At 33.1% G+C, this 17,655-nt stretch overlaps 1 pseudogene across 1 annotated transcript; it reads left to right on the top strand.

Moving 5' to 3' along the window:
- The first annotated feature begins 9,722 nt into the window (after positions 1-9,722).
- LOC107617082 (NADP-dependent malic enzyme-like) lies at positions 9,723-12,113 on the top strand (annotated as a pseudogene). The gene is made up of 7 exons (XR_015899679.1): positions 9,723-9,749; positions 10,845-10,982; positions 11,148-11,282; positions 11,344-11,415; positions 11,503-11,586; positions 11,674-11,772; positions 11,935-12,113. The product of XR_015899679.1 is annotated as an NADP-dependent malic enzyme-like (transcript).
- Positions 12,114-17,655: the final 5,542 nt, after the last annotated feature.

The raw sequence follows: 17,655 nt of genomic DNA, 5'->3' as shown, positions 1-17,655 counted from the left end.
ATTCAAATTTCAAAATTTCAAATTTCAAAATTTTAAAAATTCAAAATTTCAAATTCAAATTTCAAATTTCAAATTTCAAATCTCAAAATTTAATTTTGAAAATTTAATTTTCAATTTCAAAATTTAAATTTCAAAAACCTTTTATTTACTTTATTTTATTTTATTTTATTTTGCTTGTTTATTTGTTTTTATTTTTGTTTTTAATTTTTATTAGATATTATGAGTTCTCACCCCCATCGCTTTGAGTTTGGTCCCAATGCTGTTGCAAGGAATGGAAATTATTACAGGAACATGCATCAAGGTCAAAACAATCAGAGATGGAAGGAGCCACGAGGATCTGATCAACCCTTTCGGCAACATCACCTTCCAAGATACCATGTACAATGACCATCTTACAATGCATGCCAAGACAATAGATATGGTGGATCCCCTTGTAGTTACCAGCAAGCTCCATCATATGCCAATGAACCACCTCCTCAAAATAGCTTTGGACCACCATACTCACAAGCCCCTTTCCACCATTCACCTCCATATGACCCTAACCCGTATCCACCACACCAACCACCATATAAACCACACCCAGAACCACTACCTCAATATTCACCATCTCCATATCCTTATCAAGAAGAACCACCTTCCTATTATAAACCCTTTCTCCAAAATAATGAACCCTCATATCTACCCCAACCTCCAATGGATGACAAACTTCGTGGTCTTCTTCAAGGGCAAGCGAAGATGCAAAGGGCCGTACTGGAACTCACTACAGCCTTAACTGAGGTAGTAAATATAGTAGCTTCCCGACATCTGAGCACTCAAAGTACTCCCATGGCTGCATGTGGAGAATCAAAAGAAGAGCGTAGCATGAAGGAGACACTAGAAACTTCGGTGGATAATGAGGAACATGGCTTTGTATTAGAACAAGTGGAGGAAGCCATAATAGTTGCAGAGGAAGAAATGGTTGAAGACTTGGGAGATGCTGAACCTCCATGGGAAAGTCAAGACATAGAGCCTCCTTCCAAGACGGTTGTATTTGATATTGAGGAGGGTGTACAACCTCCAAGGCATGTCATGGTTAAGGACTTGGAAGAGGTCGATCAAGAGATGGAGATTAAAGAAGAAGAAGCACAACCTCCCATGCCCTTGGAAAGAAGTGAAGAGGAGATTAAATTGGAAGAAAGCTACCAAGAGGAAGAGGTTGATATTGAAGAAGCTTGCAAGGAGGTGGAAGTTGTCAAGAAAGAACATAAGGGAGAGGAGCTTGATATCACTTTGCCAAAGCTGCTGGAGACCTCTCCACCTAAGTCACCATCATCCTTCACAACATTCAAGTGGGTAAAATTCATATCTCTGAGCTTTCTCATTCCACTTGAATATGGTTTACTTGAGACAGATGGTCAACTTAGAGCTCTTTGTGGCTTTAAGAGTAAGAGGGAGATGGTTAGTGGCTGGCAACACAATCCTAGGTTCATTATGGTCGGTAGCTCATGACTGAATTATCATGGTTGGAAGAATACTAAATTGAATGGGTCTAGGAAGTTGTTTGGCCGCTTTAGTGAGAATTCAGATTGCTTGCCACCCGGATGGAATCATAATGATCAACAAGAAGACGGGTGTAAAAGCAAAGTTTGGGACCCCGGAATTCAGTCTAGAAATCAACACTCTTGGGGCCTTGTAACTTGCTTTAATCTGCTTGAAGGCTTTCTGCGCCTAGTTTGGGATCTCGGAGGCCATTAAAATTACAAACATTGGTGGAGATTCCTGGATGAGTTCAAGCATAAGCCACCATGACAGGGAGCCCTTCAAATGTCCAACTTAAGGACAACAACTAAAAGTGCTAGTGGGAGACAACCCACCATGGTATGATCGTTCCTTTTTCAATTATAATTTTATTTAGTTTTGTTTGTTTTTTAATTTTATTTTATTTCATTGAACCTGAAATTATTCATAACATCTGCATACTGCATTCTGCATTTTGCATAAAAAAAAAGAGAAGCACGCACGATTGGGAAGAAAAGAAAATTGAACAGAAAGTCACGCGAGAGCGTGGCTGGAGGCGTGCCTTTGGCACAAATTGATCCACGTGACCGCGTCGCTGACGCGCCCGTGTCATGTGGAAAAAATGCCTCCCACGCGTCCGCGTCACCCATGCGAACGCATGGCTCTGTGAAATCGATGTAGAAGGGTGTAAGGCAGTAAGTTTGGCTGGAATGAGGATGGAACCATGCTAGAAGCACAAGCCCTACCATGCGAACGCGTGCCCCACGCGTCCGCGTCATTTTTAAAGGAAAGGCCATTCACGCGTGCGCATCACCCACGCGCGCGCATCACCCACGCGCACACGTCACCCTGAATTTTGGCAATATGCGTTTGAGACAGAGAGTTGTGCGAACGCGAGGCTGCTCTTGCGCCACTAGCACAAATCAAGTCACGCGTCCGCATCACTTGAAAATATCGCAACTCACGCGATCGCGTGACCCACGCGTCCGCGTCGCATGCGACGCACAGTTTATCCAGATCAGCACCAGAATTCCTATATTTTCTTCTCCAATCCTACTTATCTCACTATTATCATTCTTTCTTCTTTCATTCTATTTTTCCTATTGCATTTGCATATTTTCATTCACTTCATTTTAATTTTATGCATATTTTTATTTTCTTTTCTAAATTCATTATTTTTCCTTTGGTATTGAATTTTCTTATTTCACTATTGCATCTTCTCTTAAATTATTTTAGGTGCTTAGAGACTTGTTTTATTCTGGTTAGGTAATATTATTTAAATCAATGCCAATCTTTTATACCTGTATTAATTTTGCATTGATATGAATTTACATTACCTCTTCTTACCCACACTCTTCCTTATTGTTGCAAAATTTTGCACCACTGGTATGCCATGTGTTTCTATTATTTTCTCACTTGCATGTTGTAGCTACCATGTAATTGAGACCCTCATTATTTGGCATTAACCAACCCATATTTTATTTATTTTTTATCTTTGTTTTGGGTTACTTTTCTTCCCTTTTTCTTTCAGGATGGCCACCAGGAAGAGAACCGGAAGACGTTTACATGGGAGAGACAAACAAGTTCCTACGCACATTCCTTGATGAGAAAAGCGTCAGTTGAAGCAACCCGTCCACTTGCACATCTTAGCATGCACCGAGGACGGTGCAATCTTTAAGTGTGGGGAGGTCGATACCGATCTCCATGGGTTAGTTATTTTCTTCTCAACACCAATATTTTATTTTCTTTGTTAATTACTGCATTTGCATATTTAATTGCATGTTTGTTTGGTTTTATGCATTTAGTTACCACTTGGTTGAAGTAATATTTTCTTTTTCAAGAAATTTTTATAGTATTTCACTAATTTAAATTAAAAACTTTTTCTATTAAAACTTGTTTGAAGTTGTATTTGGAACATAGTTTAAAAAGCTAAGAACACACAACCTATGAGATTTTGAGCTTATTTATATGGTTACATTATTTAACCATAAATTTTTATTCTTGTGTGTTTTCTTCTCTATGATTGCAATCTTTTCTTTGTTCCATTCTATATGTCCAATATTTAGTGTATTTACATGCTTGCGTATGATTGAGGCCATTACTTGTTTAGCTCACTTATCCCAAATAAGCCTACCCTTTAAATCATCCTTGTCAGCCACTTTAAGCCTTGTAAACCCCCATTTATTCTATATTTTACCACCTCACTAGCCTTAAGCAGAAAAATAATTAAATATCCCAATTGAATCTTTAGTTAGCTTAAGATAGGGATTGTGTAACAATTAATTGTGGAAAAATTGTGGGAACATGGGTTAATAAGAGAATGTGTTATGTTTCTACCATGATAAAATAATGGGAATTTGTATACTTACTCATGTGAAACTATAAAAAATTAAAAATCCATGTGCATTAATAAGCTATGTTTATTTTCATGTTAAAAAAAATCCAATATATATATATATATATATATATATATATATATATATATATATTCAATAAATAAGTAAATAAATAAGGGGACAAATTACCCCAATGCTAAGTTTAATAATGAAAGATCAATGCACATGTGATAAATTAAAAAGAAAAGTTGATACATGAGTATGTGATGCAAAAGTGAAAATTTTGGGTAGTTAGGCATGAATTAGAATTATATAGAGTATATGTATGTTAAGTGAAAGTTTAGGTTAATTAAAGATTCAATTTATAGCTCACTTAGCCATATATATATACCCTCACCCGTACCTTAGCCCCATTACAACCTTGAAAAGACCTCATGATGTTTGCATTAGTACATTAAATTTTGTTGATTGGTTAGATAAAGAACAAATTTTAGAAATCATGACTAGAGAAGAGTAGAGTGATTAACCCTAGACACTTGAGAGTTAGAGTGATATACACTACCAGTAAGGGTTCAGTGCTTAATTCTATGTTCCCTGCTTTCATGAGCTATCTTCTTACAAGTTTACTTGCTTTTTATTGTATGATTTGAATTAGTGAAATCTGATTTATGTCTGTCTTGAAGAGCTTATTTAATTTTAACTAAGTAGATAGAAACATCTTAGCATGTAGTTGCATTCATGTAGATAGGTTGCATTTCATACTTTCTACCATTCCTCTTCACTCTCTTATAGCTTCTCTTGAGCTTAGCATGAGGACATGCTAATGTTTATGTGTGGGGAGGTTGATAAACTACTATTTCATGGTTTATCCTGTGCTCAATTGAGTGGTTTTTATCAACTCTTTTACCCACTTATTCATACTATTTGCATGGTTTTACATTTGCCTTCCTAATTATGTGCTTTGATTGAAAACATGCTTCTTTGGCCTTAAGTTCCCTATGTTTAATCCTCTCTTATTACCATTAGATGTCTTGATATGTGTGTTAAGTGATTTCAGGGATTACAGGGCAGGAATGGCTTAGAGGATGGAAAGGAAGCATGTAAAAGTGGAAGAAAAACAAGAAGTTGAAGGAACTGCAAAGTTATCAGCCTGACCCTCTTGCACTAAAATAGTCATAACTTGAGCTACAGAGGTCCAAATGATGCGGTTTCAGTTGCGTTGGAAAGCTAACGTCCGGGGCTTCGATTTGATTTATAATATGTCATAGTTGCCCTGACGCTAGGCGACGCATACGCGTGCTCCACATGGACGCGTCGCAGTGGCAAAAATCAGCGTGGCATATTTCTTCTCCAGCGATTTCTGGGCTGTTTTCGACCCAGTTTGCGGCCCAGAAACACAGATTAAAGGCTATAAAGTGAGGGAATCCATTCATTCATGATCATGCTTTCATTATTCACAATTTTAGGTTTTTAGATGTAGTTTTTAGAGAGAGAGGTTCTCTCCTCTCTCTTAGGTTTTAGGATTAGGATTCCTCTTAAAGGAATTAGGATTTCTTATTATTTCAACTTACAATTTCTTCTGAGTCCCAGGTTCAATGTTCCTTTTATTTATTTTTTCAATTTAATTTATGAATTTTTCCATGTTAGATTTGAATATTCTATTTAATATAATTTGAGGTATTTCAGTTTATGATTCTTATTTAGCTTTTTATATTCTTGGCTTTAATTGATTAACTGGAAGCTCTTGAGTTATTAAACTTATTGTGATTGTTGATTAATTCCTCTAATTGACTGGTATTCCACTAACTCTAGTCTTTCCTCAGGAGTTGGCTAGGACTTGAGAATCTAACTAATTAGTCCACTTGACTTTCCTTTGCTTTAGGTTAACTAAGTGGGGTTAAACTCAATTCTCATAAGAATAACTAGGATAGGACTTCCGAATTTTCATACCTTGCCAAGAGTTTATTTTATAGTTATTTATTTATTTTACTTGTCATTTAAATTACTTGTTCCTTACTTTCAAAACCCCAATTTACAAAACTCATAACCAATAATAAGAACATACCTCCCTGCAGTTCCTTGAGAAGACGACCCGGGGTTTGAATACTTCGGTTATCAATTTTTAAGGGGTTTGTTACTTGTGACAACCAAAACTTTTGTAAGAAAGGTTGATTGCTTGGTTTAGAAACTATACTTGCAATGAGAATTTATTCTGAATTCTAAACCGTCAAGCATCCGTTCTTCAGGTGTCCATGGATCGGATCGTATCTGCAGATCCGCAGTAAATATCCGCATCCGTTCCGAAAATTGCAGATACGATCCGATCCGCAAATTTATCAGATCAGATCAGATCTGATCCGCATCCTTTGCGGATCGGATTGCAGATATCTGCTCTACATCTGCGTATCCGATTCGTGGATCCGCAGATTCGCACTATAATAATTAAAAAATAAATAAATATATATATGATTGGTATTATATTTACTTGTTTGTATGTTTTAGTTAGTAATTATTATTCTTATATTGTATTATTTTATTTTTGTTATTTAGAGAGAGTTTGATTAAAAATATTTTAGGAATAAATAAGTTTAAAAGTATGAAAGAAATATTTTTATCGAATTCTTTTACATAGAAATATGATTAAAAAGAGAAGGTTTAATTATGCAGATATATCCGATATCCGATCCGCAAAGCAGATCGAATCGGATCGGATCCGGCACTAAAAAGTGCGGATATCATATCCGATCCGATTCGATGGAAAGTGTGCGGATTGGATCGAATTTTCGGCCATATCCGATCCGATCCGATCCACGGATAAATAAGGCAAGTTCTAGCTGTTTTTTTTTTGTCTACCTAGCATTACCCATACTTTTTATCTTCTTCGAAAATCAGTACTTTCATAACTTCTCCTAGCACTTATATTCTAAATTTCAACGTATTTTTTTTCGTATTCTTTATTATATGAACTTTTTTTAATCATATTGAATCATAATAAATCTAAAATTTAAATCTTCTAAATTTTTCAATTCATCCTTCTTCACTTTAAATTATTGATCTAATAATATGAGTGTGTCGCAGAGAAATCAAACGGTATTTTTTTTTCTTTTGGATTATTTATTGTGAGAAGGATATAGATACCACACAGAAATATATGAAAAAAAGAATACTAAATAAGTCTTGATTTTAATCGTCATAAATTGTCTTAATATATACTTTTTCGGAAATATTTGGTAACCAAAGAAAATAAGCCAAAAACAGCCATAACTTGCCTTATTTAGCATTCATTAATTGTTGCGATAATTAATTAATGCTAAATAAAGCAAGTTTTGGCTTTTTTTTGTCTACCTAGTATTACCCATACTTTTTATCTTCTTCGAAAATCAGTAATTTCATAACTTCTCCTAGCACTTATATTCTAAATTTCAACGTATTTTTTTTCATATTCTTTATTATTTGAACTCTTTTTAATCATATTGAATCACAATAAATCTAAAATTTAAATCTTCTAAATTTTTCAATTCATCCTTCTTCACTTTAAATTATTGAACTAATAAAAATTTATTATATGTCATAAAATTAAACTATATATTCTAAAAATTTTGCTAATAAGTAATAAGTAGGTACATATGATGAATAATTAAGAGAGAGAGAGAGGAGTTTCAATAAGAATAGGGGTGTCCATGGATCAGATCATATCCGCAGATCCGCCGGTAAATATCCGCATTCGATCCAAAAATTCCGGATACGATCCGATCCGCAAATTGATCGGATCGGATCGCGGATATCTGCTCTACATCTGCGTATCCAATTTGCGGATCCGCAGATTCGCACTATAATAATTAAAAAATAAATAAATATATATATGATTTGTATTATATTTACTTGTTTGTATGTTTTAGTTAATAATTATTATTCTTATATTGTATTATTTTATTTTTGTTATTTAGAGAGAGTTTGATTAAAAATATTTTAGGAATAAATAAGTTTAAAAGTACGGAAAGAAATATTTTTATCGAATTCTTTTACATAGAAATATGATTAAAAAGAGAAGGTTTAATTATGTGGATATATCCGATATTTGATCCGTAAATGTTTGTATTTCGGCCATATTCGATCCGATCCGATTCGCGGACACCCCTAAATAAGAAGTAGTTGAGTACTTGAGTGAGTTTGTATTTTGAGAGAGAGAGAGAGAGAGAGAGAGAGAGAGAGAGAGAGAGAGAGAGAGAGAGTTTCAGTCTCAAGGAATTGAGTGAGTTTATATTGACTTGATCAATGATAAATTACAATATAAGATGCTATAAGTAACTCTTAGTTCTAGACATTTCGGTATATCTAACTTATATTAGTTTTTAACTAATTGCATGTGCCTTATCTTATCCTTTTCAATTTTCGAGACTTAAGCCGAAAACTTCAAATTGAGCAATCTAGTTATCTAAGGATATAAGTGGGAACCAATAACCTAAATGGCCTAATCAACCTTATCAACTCTAATTTAATTGTACTAGGTAGTAAGCAGAAAAAAAAAAAAAAAAATTCAATGTGAGTCAGCCGTAGGTGCTGGTGTCTAGAATTTGAAAGATCGAGATTTAAACGGATCCAATTAAAATGACCCACATTGGATAATTTATTCTCTAAATTTGTACCTTTAAAAATTTTTCATTTTGTTTTTTTATCATTTATTTGTTCTTTTAGTTTTTATGCTAAAAAAGTTACTCAAAACCTCGACCGATCCAATATTTCTTTTTTTAACTTACGAATCCAACCCAATTACATTATATCTAAATCTTCCGCGTTGATCAATCATTTAAGAAAATATTATTTAATAATATTTTAGAAGGAAACAAATCTAAAATATTGAAAAAAATTGACTCTTTTTAAAAAGAAAGGTCATAATTTTTTTTGGTTGGTCATATTGAATATTTGATACATCCAATTTTTAAAATTTGCATATCAAATTAAATCTGAATCCAAAAATATAAATATTTAATTTAATTTAATTTAAAATATTAAATATAAATTATATCTAATGTAAATCGAATTCGATTCACGTGCACCCTTAATTAAACTTTTAATTAACCTTTGGCCGATATTGTCAAACAAGTTATTATATGCATATTTTTGAAAGAAATTCGTTATGTGTTGACAAATGTCATTCGGGTGGGTTTGTATGTATAATGTATATAAGTATATATAATATATAATGAGAATAATAACTAGGATGGATTAACCTGTGGGATGTGCGAGATGATAAAAAATTTTGTAAAATATATTTAATAAAGTAATAATAACTTTAAAAAATTTTAAATACTTGTTTGTAATTTATATTTAATTTATACTTGTATGTAAGTATTACACATTACGTATAGTTTTATGAATAAATATGTATATGGTATTTAGAACGTTGAATTATACAAAATAGATTAAAAATGACCCTTAAAATATCACACGAATTAATTTGGTCTATAGAAGATTCAACACATCAATATCGTCCCGAAAGAATGTGACACATATTGGATTTTTTTTAAATAAATTAAATAAATATTTTATTTACCAAAATAAATATTTTTAAATTTTTTTACAAAAATATACTTTATGTCTTATTTTGTTTACAGCATAAATGAAATAATATTACACATATTTCGTTGATACTATAAACGAAATAAGACTGATGTGCAAAGACGTGTATATTTCTTTAACAGTATAGACAAAATACATGTAATATTATTTCGTTTATACCATAAACAAAATACATAAAAAATTATGACGTGTAAACGAGATACGTTACGATAAATTTTTAGTAGCTATAAAAAGATGTGCAACTCTTTGTATTTTTCACAAACATTTCACTACTTCTTCTATACCTTTTTCTTCCACAAATTAGCCATAATGTCTAGTAGTAGTGGATATTTGGTTGTATGTGTGTATTCCAATTGCCTTATGAGAAATGGTGATAATGGGATCATTTTTGAGTGTGAAAATCTCGTTTTGTTGCGTACCCTACTACAAAATTCTTGTTTATTTGTGGAAGTTTTTTAGTGGGAGTTATTATAAACCTCCATAATATATTTTAATAGTGACATTATTAACAATAACTCCCACAGATCAATCCATACTAAAAACATTTCTAGCCCAAATAAATATTAGTCCATAACAAAAATTGAAAAAAAAATATTCAGAAGAGGGGGCTTCGAGCGATTGTGAGAAAGAGAGAGAGAGAGTGGGAGAGGGACCTCTGTGAAACCCTAAAATCTTGATCTCCCTGCCGCTGCCATTCATCTCCTTGCCGCCGTCGTCTCCTCCGTCAAAGCGTTGCCGGTGTAGAGTTATGAATGGAGGATGAGGTGATCATGGAGCCTATTAATTCGTTGACCTCTTAGAGTGACGATTTCATTCAGATTGTTGACGTAATGCTTTAAATCTTCTGCTTCTGCGTCATCTTCCACTGCGGGTTGTGCCGCTGGTTATGCTTTTCCTCTGGCGGCTTGAAGCACTCAGAGTGCGGTTTGGGCACGGATTCGGTGGTGTGGTTTGGGTGCAGATTCGGTGGTGCTAGCTGAGGAGATCAAGAAGGCGAGCTAGCGAGTCTCTGTAAGCTTCGAGTCGAGTCAAGTTTTATGTCATGTCGAGTTATTACAATTAGGATTTGTTCCTAATTTTTTCTTGTTCTTTGCTTTCTTCAATTTTTCAAAATTTTTCAAAGATATTAGTTTTTGTGATAATTTGATGATATAGTTTTGGCAAAGTTAAACACAAATTCTGTTTCTTATGTTCTAATGTACTTTTCTCTTCTGTAAAATTTTCAGGTCAAGGCAAAGAATTTGACATAGATTTTGTTAAGTTGATTTGATATATTATTAAGATGAAGAGACATAAATGGAAAATTGTTATTCTCTATTAAAAATTTTGATTTTTTCTTGAAGTAAAAAGGATGTTAGGGTTCATAGTTTGAAAGAGAAGTATATAATAAATTTCTTTCTTGTATGCAACTTTGTACTGTGTTTGATTCAGTATCATCATAAGAGCTTTTGGCTTTCTTTCAGGGGCAAGATCCTTGAGGTACTGAAAAATTGGCATGAGAGGAGTACTCAAGTTATTGTTGTCATAGATGGCGAGCGAATTTTAGGACTCAGAGACCTTGGATGTCAGGTATTCGTTCCTTGATTTACTATAACTACTAGACTCCTATATTCTGTTTTATCTGAAGCTGTTACTTTTTAGTATATAGATACATTAATTCAATGAAAACATGATATATAGTAAAATAGGTAACTTAGGCTTCATATAGTTTATGTTAGATGTGTTTTATTTCAGGGAATGGGAATTCCTGTTGGAAAATTGGCTTTGTACACAACACTAGGAGGGTTTCGTCCATCAGCAGTATGCATTTTCAATCTTCTACTAACTTTTTTCTTCTCATTATACCATTACATACATGCCTTGATATCTGCATATCACTTTCATTTGCATTGATATGAAGTGATTTTGATGATATCTGATTTCTATATAGGAATATTCTGAACTTCTGAGTGAGTTCATGGTTGCTGTAAAGCAAAACTATGGGGAAAAAGTTCTTGTGCAGGTTGTGAATTTTAAACAAGTTTTTATGATGTTATGAACCTGAATCATTCAATTGAGTTTCTGTTACCTTAAAATATTTTTTCTGCAGTTTGAAGATTTTGTAAATCACAATGCTTTCGAGTTGCTTGCGAAATACGGCACATCTCATCTAGTCTTCAATGATGATATTTAGGTACTATAAGTAGCATCTTAACATATATACCATGGAAATTGTTCTGTTCAAAATTCCAAATCATGAATGTTTTATAATCTATCTCAGGGAACTGCATCTGTTGTTCTTGCCGGGGTCGTGGCAGCATTGAAGCTGATTGGTGGAACTTTGGCCGACCACACTTTCCTGTTCTTCGGTGCCGGCGAGGTAACAAATTGACAATCATAAAAACTTGCTTGGTGCCTTGGGGGGGGGGGAAAGAGTGAAAACAGATACTATTTCTATTTTTTATTTTTAAAATATGCTTCATATATGTATATATTTGCACTTGACAAGTTAATTCATCTCATGTTTTTGCCATGATTTCAGGCAAGAACTGGAATAGCAGAACTTATAGCTCTTGAGATGTCAAAGCAGGTGATGATGATGATGATGATAATAATAATAATAACAATAAAGACTTCAATCTTCATTGCTGACACAGTAGTCTTATATTGATTTATGGAGTGAATTTTAAATTACAATCTATGAGACTGTTCTATTTCTTTGTGCAGACAAAGAAACCGATAGAGGAAACTTGCAAGAAGATATGGCTTGTAGACTCAAAGGTAGTTGAAAAATCATGATAATACTCTACTTTTTAATACAAGAAGATTGTAAAAAACTAAACTATGGTTAATCAGATCCACTTTATCGACTCCATTTTGCAGGTATTTTCTATCGATTTCTTTAGGGAGTAAGGTGATGAGCCAGGTGAGCGTAGTTATAGAACATTTTTCTTGGAGCGTAGAAACAGGGACATTATGAAAAGGCAGCGCCGTCAAGTTTTATTCAGCGGAATTATCACTGCCATTGGTATTAGCTTACATAATTTTCCTGAAGGAATGGCAGTGTTCCTTGGGTCTGTGAAGGTAATAAACCTCAATTTTGGTGTTATTGTTACATGTTATTGCCTTAATATTGTAACTTTATGCCATTAATTCTTCTTTATATGTAATTATGTAGGGTCTTCAGGTTGGTCTTAACCTTGCATTAGCCATTGCTATGCACAATATCCCAAAGGTATTTTTATTATATTTTACCTTATAATATAATCTTAGTGTTCTATTAATAAATTCCTTAATTAGTTTAACATCAAACAATTGTGACACTCTTCTTGTATATATCTCTTTTCCAGGGTATTGCTATTGCACTTCCTGTTTATTTTGCAACAGAAAGGTAATAAGTTCTGGATCTTTTTCTCTTGTTAGTTAAATCTATGATTTATGACATAGACTTTCATATCAAATATCACACATATAGCAACAACCATTAATTTGAGGATGCATGGTTCTTGATTAGACTTTCATATCAAAAATCGTGTATTTGATTTAATTGATTATTGTATATAAAAATTAGATTTGTTGATTAAAAGGCCAGCTCTTCACTTGTTATATGTTTTATCATTTTTCCTATATAGCTTTATAATGTATCGCCATTGCATTGGCTCCTCAGATTGCATTAAACATAATACCCAGTTGGTGGAGTAATGGCATTTCTAACACTTCATGAAATGCTGCCATTGGCTTTTGATTATGCTGGACAAAAATGTTTAAAGTGGTATTAGTTTTGAGATTCAAGAAAACACGGGACAAGCACTGTGCACTACTGCTGTTGTTATCAGAGGAAAGAGTTTAGCATATTAAATATCTAAAAAAATGGTATTAGTTTTTGTTCCTTTTTATCTACTTATCTTGTAGAGATTAGGTTGTAATGTGTATTTCTGACTTACCAAACTGCTGGTGTAGTATTAAGTTATGGTTATATATACTTGTGTAGTTATGGTTGATTTCTGTGCTTAGTAATGTGGCTAGTTATGTACCTCTTTTCTTTGCAATGCTCAAATTACAATATTTATTTTTAATTCATAAGCAAAGACCAAATTACAATATTTAAATTTCTTTAAAGTTAAATAATCTTTAGTTTGATTGATGTTATTTGTTCAATCAATAATAGTGATTTATAGCTTCCAGATCCGTTTAGTTTCAATTTTAAATGGGTTTGCAACCATTCAGTTTGCTGCAATTTTTTTTATTTAAAAATTCAGTTTTGTGGGGGGTTTTAAACCGCCACAAAAATAAAAAAAAAGCCACAAATTTTCACTTAGAAACCCACAAAGTAAACAAAAAACCGCCACAAATAAGCTCGTGGCACCTCAAATTTTGGAGGTTTTGAAAACTTCCACAAACCTTTTTGTGGGGGTTTCAAATCTCCACAAACCAAGAAAAAAACTGGCACAAATAAGCTTGAATCTTGTAGTGCCCGACGAGTTACTTCGTTGTCAGAACTGAAGAGTCTAATATTGAGTAGCGTTGCTGGTAGTGGGAGAAAAGAGATCGGACAGGTAGGGTATAAGCTGCTAGCACCGATGGAAAATGGAGTTTTTTGGTTTCGTCTGTTTTGCCTGCACGGCGACAAATATGTGCGGCTGATGTTTGACATCCATGAGAGAATCATGGCCGAACAAGTGATGGAGCTTTCTACGGAGGTTGTTAATGTTGGTGGCGGTGGATCTAGGCAGTCGGACTTTGTGCAAGATGATCCACCTCTCGCGCCACCACCAATACACATTGCTAGTCCAGTGGATGTGATATGTGGTCAGGAGGGCATTTTCGTCATTTTAGAGCTAAGGAGTGGAATGGTAATCTCGTCACCTTCAAAGATTTGAATACTAGAAGAATTATACCATGCCGGTCTTGGACATCAAGAAGACCATGAGTACGTCTAAAAAATAGTGGTGCTAAAATAGCAACAACTCATAAGATCCATTAGGCTAAATCAGGACAGTAAGAAGCCCAATAATGCTTTTCAAATTCAGTAGGAGGCATACATTAATATTAATTTTCAAATTTTTTAGTCATTTATTTTAATTTGTTTTGCTGTTAGAGTTTGTTGGAAGATTTGATTTTCTTTCGATTTGCTTGGTAATATTTTTATGGATTTTAAATTTAAATCAAATTTGATCTAATCTAACAAGATCAAATCTGATTTAAATTAGTTATCATATCTTTAGGATTTTAAAATTTAAATCAAATCTGATATAATCCAATAAGATCAAATCTGATTTAAATTAGTTATCTTATCTTATCTTATCTTTTAGCTAGTTTGTTAGGAGTCTATTTAAACACCTTTGGTGAGACAATTTACATAACGTTTGATGAATAAAATTTCCTTAGTGCTTTATATATGCACGTTTTTTAGTGTGATTAAGTGAGGTGAATGATTTGTTTCGCTTGTTGAATGGAAAAGTTTGAGTGATTCAATTTTCATCCATCTGATCTAGGTTGTCAAGGACAGGTTCTTTGAAGGTCTAATAGGAAAAAACCTTTCCGGTGACCTAGGTTGCTAAGAACAGGTTTTTTAGAGGTCTAGTAGGAAAAACCCCATTTTTATATCTTTTTATATTTTCGCTGTGTCTCTTTATGCCAATAAATTCCTCTTCTTAGTGCCATTCTTTTCTTGTCCCCCTTCCATTAGGATTTTAATGCTTTGAATTTATTAAACCCCAATTAATTTTTTATCATCTGGTATCAGTTACAGTTCGTAGATAAATTCTTATTTATCTATACGTTCTATGGGTCTTGTTTAGTCTCTTTATTTTTTTTCTTTAATGTCTACAAATTTACTTTAGAGTCCACAAAAACGAAAAAAAGTGTCACAAAAAAATGATTGAGTATTACGATAGTGATGATGAAGGAATCTCATATGCGAAAAAATGTTCTTGATTGCAAATCCCTGCATTTAAAAGGAGGAATGATCCTGAAGCTTATTTCGGATGGAAAAGGTAGGTAGAGTTGATTTTTAAAAATTGCATCCTTTCAGAGGAAAAGAAGGTTTGATTGGTACAAGCCAATTTTTCCGATGCTGCCCGTATATGGTGGACTGAATTAGGAACATCTAGAAGACGGTACGGAAAGAGCCCAATTTGCAGCTGGGAGAAGATGAAGAAAATCATGAGGAGCCAGTTTGTGCCATCATCATACCACAATGAACTTTTTGAAAAATTTTGTAAGTTACAACAAGTTTCACAATCAGTGATGGAGTACCATAAGGAGTTTCTATATTTGATGGACATCACTAATATTAAAAGGAGTCCTGAGGTTCTTATGGACCGATTTTTGTTTGGATTATGCAAAAAACTTACAGATAAAGTCCAACGTTACCGTTACGTGACCATGGACGATTTGGTCAAATTGATGCAACAAGAGAGGAACTCCTCAACCTCAATTGTCCACCCCATGATTTCATCACAAAACCAAAAAAGGGGTTTTCAAACCTCTATATCTTTCTGTATTATGACTATCCTAATTTATGAGGTATTTACAGCCTCTTATTAGGTTAAAATATAGAAAATCTTGAGCCTACAAACATAAGGCCTAATCCAGTAATTAAATAAACAAAATCAAAATACATAAAATTAAATTAAAATATTCTAAAAATATAAACTAATATCTTCTAAATAACACTTGAACTCTTCATATCACGAACATTTGAAGCACGTATCAGGATGACATGGACGTTGATTGTGAGGACTCAGACGAGGAGTATGTTGCGGATAGCAATGAGAGTGGTGGTTCAGAAGATGATGATGAGCAGAAGTTTGTGCCGGAGATCCTAGTCGAGCCATCACGTCGGTATTTTCTGCTGCTGTGCACCCAAATCCAGCTTTGTCGTCGGTACCCAATGATTATCATACATTGGACATGGACGCGATGTAAGAGAAAAATCCATTTTTCAACACAGGAGAAGACAATTACAACTTAGACGGTGGTCTGGAGTTCAGGGTTGGCCACAGATTCAAAACATGGTAATTGTTAAGAGTTAATCCCACTTCTTTCTTATGCATCATAAATGGACTAAATTAGGCCAAAAATGAACTCCAAATTGCAAGTCACAGACCTTTTTTAAATGAGGAACGAAATAATTATGATGCATACTCATGTATAATGCGTATGCATCTCGTGCATATACAAACATGATGTATACACATCCATGTTGCATCGTCAAATCTTCACTAATATTATTATCTCAATATAACTGAGATAATATATATATATATATATATATATATATATATATATATATATATATTCATTTTTCATATGTTGCATCGTAAAAACACCGAAGATGCCAAGGTATCATTTGACTTTGGAGATGCTTCCGTGGGAGAGATCGAGCTTCAAGAAATAGTGAATGGTCTTATCAATACACAAATGTATAACTCCCCATGAATCTCAATTGTGCTTATATTCATCACTGTAGGAATTGGCTTCAACAATATAACACGAGGCATATATTGGTATCAACCAAGAAGATATATATCAATATATCTGTTGAAAATACTTTTATTCATCTAGATTGATCTAAATTGGATTTTTTACCTCACTCTAATAAAATAAACAAAGAATGAAAATGATTATGAATTCACTATGGTATATACATATACCGTTATATAAATATAACTTCGACGTATTTTCTTATAGATTTTATAATTAAAATTAATATGCCTATTCTGGCGTTGCCTATTCTCAAAGGCATCACTTTTCTATATCAAAAGCTACAATTTCGAAAATTAGAATAAGCTACGCTTTTATAGTAATACACTTGAGAACCAAAGGCTATACATTTCATCACTCATACTTACTAGAATTTAAAAGAGCAGACTACAATTATCTTTGCTAATGTATCACCTTAAAAACATAGCAATATTGTATACCTATAGCTAATTTGTATAATCATAGCCTTATGTTTCTCACTTTTTTTTTTAATTTATGTACACACATGTGTGTGTATTCTAATAATCTTCTTTTCTAAAACCTAATATTTAGTAATATGATTATACATATAATCCTGTATTTTTTATTAAATTAGTTAAATATTATAAAATAAAAATAAATATATAATAATACTATACAATATTCTTTAAATAATAAAAATTATCCTTAAACAAAATATATTTATAATGAACTAAAATTATTGGGATGATCATAATTTTGAATATTCATATATCGCACACTAAAATAACATACCCATATCAAATTATCCATGAGA

Source organism: Arachis ipaensis, chromosome B9 (assembly GCF_059453495.1).
Source record: "Arachis ipaensis isolate K30076 ecotype BB chromosome B9, ASM5945349v1, whole genome shotgun sequence".
NCBI classification, from domain to species: Eukaryota; Viridiplantae; Streptophyta; class Magnoliopsida; order Fabales; family Fabaceae; genus Arachis; species Arachis ipaensis.
This window is presented reverse-complemented; position numbering and strand designations above follow the sequence as displayed.